Raw genomic sequence first — 3,459 nt, 5'->3', positions numbered from 1 at the left:
TCCTTAATATGCACTTCCTAATTATAGTTATAGCACCTTACCGTTCTCTTCCTCTGAAATAGTTTCATTGCTTGTTTCTTATCAAAGTTGTTAGTTTCAAATAATTTATTGAACTTTCTTACTATGTAAGCTTCTTCATTTTCGTCGAGTGATGATTCTGAATTTGACTTGATCTTCTTGGCTTGCAATGATAAACCCTAATTTGGCTCCTTTCTTTATTCTATACATCGAGACTTGTGTAATTCTAAAGTTGAAAATAATTTTTCTAAAGTACTTAGCTCTAAGTCTTTTGAGATATAGTAGACATCTACTATTGATGTCCACTCTTGGGTTCTTAGAAAGGTGTTGAGTGCATATCGAAGAGAATCTTGATTTGAAACTATTTCTCGAGGTTGGTCTGTCCAGTGATCAACTCTTTGATCTTTATGTACAGTTGAGCCACCTTCTCTCCCTTTTTTATTCGGAGGTTCGTTAGTTGATTTTGGAGGATGTCCCATCTTGCTAGCTTGACATCTGATGTTCCTTTAAGAAACTCAAGGAACTTCTCCCAAAGTTCTTTGGCAAAGTCATAGGCACTGATCTGATTAACTTCTTGGGCTGGTAGTATGTTTAGTAGATAGAACTCTACTTTAGTGTTGGCCACAAAATCAGTTTGTTGCTTTTTGTTCCATTAAAGTTCTTCCTTTTACTCTTCGTTCTTATCCCTAGGTGATTCAAAACCATATTTAATAGTTAGCAATATATCGAAGTCTATTTTGAAAAATACCTCCATACGACGCTTCAAAAGTGCGAACTCCCCCTCGAACTTTAGTAGGTGAATACTTGATCCGACAATCATATTATTACTTTAGTTGATGGTTAGTCTTTCTAAGGCATCTGTGCTCTGATACCAATTGTTGGATCAGGTGAATTGACTAGAGGAGGTGAATAACCTGCAATTAGAATTTTTACAATCTCCTACTACTTACTAAGGACACAATATTAATTAAGTAGAAATAAATAACATAAAAGATAAGTAAGATACTCAGAATTTTACTTAGTTATAACCTGGATGGTTCTCTAACCATTCTTTTCCTCGCACTCGCTTGGGTGATGCTCCAACAGTCTAGAGTTGAGTTTACCTGAACACAACTTAGGCATTCTCCTTGAATAAACTTCCTTTGTTGGCAGATTGTTAGTGCAATCATCCTCGGGTCAAGGTTGACCAGTTAACTAAGCTTGAGTGGATTCAAATTTGAGTTAAAATATTTGGACAATATATGAGAAGCGGTCAAGTAGGTCAAGGTTGATCATATACTTGACAGCGTGTAAGAGAGAAGTCAAGAAAGTCATGGAGGATCGGATACTTGACTGGGAAAGTCCTAACTAGAGGTTAGACAAAGCAAAGTCTTAACTCAAGAGTTTGGCAAAGCAAAGTCTATGTGGGTCAAGGAGGACCACACATTAGCAAAGGAAGTCCTAACTATGGTTAGACAAAGCAAAGTCCAAGTGGGTCAAGGAGGACTGTATATTGGTAAAGGGAAGTCCTAACTGTGATTTTACAAAGGAAAGTCCAAATGAGTCAAAGAGGATCGCACGCTGGCAAAGGAAAGTCCAAGTGGATCAAGGAGGATAGCACGTTTACAAGGGAAAGTCCTAACTAAAGTTAGGCAAGAGGAATATCCAAGTGGATCAAGGAGGATCACGCTTGGTGTTCGGAAGTCCAATAGAAAGTTAACAAAGAGAAAGTCTAAGTGGGTCAAAGGTTGATCGGAGACTTGGCGGTTGTTAGTCTAATAGGGAGTTGGCATGAAACGAGGAAGTTCTGATGTAGTAAACTTCCAAAGGCCATAACTTTTAACTCGGTTATCGGAATGAGGTAATCTCAGATGTGAACAAAGCTCGTTTAGAGCTCTACATATTTACTATTTACCACTCATTTAGGTAATCAGTTGGGGGGTCAATTGATCAAGTAATCAATTGGTTGATAAAGCACAATACAGAAACTATCTTTATCGATTGTGTAATCGATCAAGATCTTCCCCAATCGATTGGGTAATTGATTGGGAGATTTTGTGAGTGAATAATGAGATTCTAAATTAATTAGGTGATTGAAATTGTTAATTGATCAGGTGATCGATTAAGGGTATTTCTTCACAATGAACAGTGAGTTTCCTAATTTATTAGTAATCAATTGGGAGGAGAAACTCGTGACAAACAGTGGACTTCTTAATCGATCAAGTGATCGATTAAAGCTACGTAATCGATTGGCTAATCCATTGAGAGAAGAAAAAATAGCCGTTGTGAGGTTTGGATGACTGGATTTGCACAAATTTGATGTGGTAATCGATTGGGGATAAGACCAATCGATTGGGAGCTCTAATCCGTGGATATAAAGTCATTCACAAGGATTTAAATGAACTTCTTCATCGCTCTTCACTACCAGTTCTTGGAAGGCTCCAAGAGAAGTTCTACTATATTTTGGAGTCTACAAGAGTCATTTCAAGCAACAAGAGATCAAGAAAGTAATGTTCTCATTTATACTATGTATTTACATCTTGTTTTCATTATATTTTTGTATGTGAGTTTGTACGAGGTTTCTCCATTTCTGAATTATTTCTAAGAATGAGTGTTTTTCATAGTAGAGTGTGTGCATTATGTGGATCCTTAGATTAATCACCTCAAGAAGGTGGATACCAAGTAAATTCTAATGTTAGCGATTGCTTTGAGTTTTCTGCTGTAAATCATTATCAATGAAGGGATTGGAGCTAATCACCCACTCTAGCTTCTAAAATGTCCTAACATCCTCCTTGGCTTCTCATCCCTCGGACCTTCTCACTCCACCAGTGCACTCTTCCATAGCTCCTTCTCCCTCGGATGCACCAAGTCTGTCAACTCCCCGTGCCATCCTTTTCGCTCGCTGCACCTTTCGTTCGACTTCTTATGTTCCTAAATCTCTACACACTCAGACACAAGATATCAAATACACAGGGCCTAACTTAACTCGGTTGATCACAACAAAACTATCTCAGGGTACTTACACTTATTATTTAAGAAAAATCTAATTCATGCCTTTAAGGAAGTCCTTCTCAAAGCATGCTCTAACTTTTATCATTGCACCAACAATGATTTTTAGTTCCTAAATCTTTAGAAAACTCAAAACGAAGTCATGAAGTTAATGATTCAATCTTCAATCTAAACTTCTCCCTTAACTACACATTTTTCCCTTTTAATCATTTCTTTCTTATTTTCATCAAGAAAATTACCCTTAAATACTTATCAAAATATTTCATAGGATTAGGAATAGTTAAATGACCTATGTGTAGCTTAATCAGCTGAAGTAAGCTTATTTCAGCCAAAATTAGAACTGCCAATCAATTGAATCCAGATAATAATTGATTCTTGCATGTCTTAATTAATTAGTTTAAGCTTCCAATCAATTCTGCATGTACCAATCGATCACTTGATTGATCCCTTGAG

Source organism: Zingiber officinale, chromosome 1B (assembly GCF_018446385.1).
Source record: "Zingiber officinale cultivar Zhangliang chromosome 1B, Zo_v1.1, whole genome shotgun sequence".
Classification (NCBI taxonomy): Eukaryota; Viridiplantae; Streptophyta; class Magnoliopsida; order Zingiberales; family Zingiberaceae; genus Zingiber; species Zingiber officinale.
Note: the sequence above shows the minus strand (reverse complement) of the source record.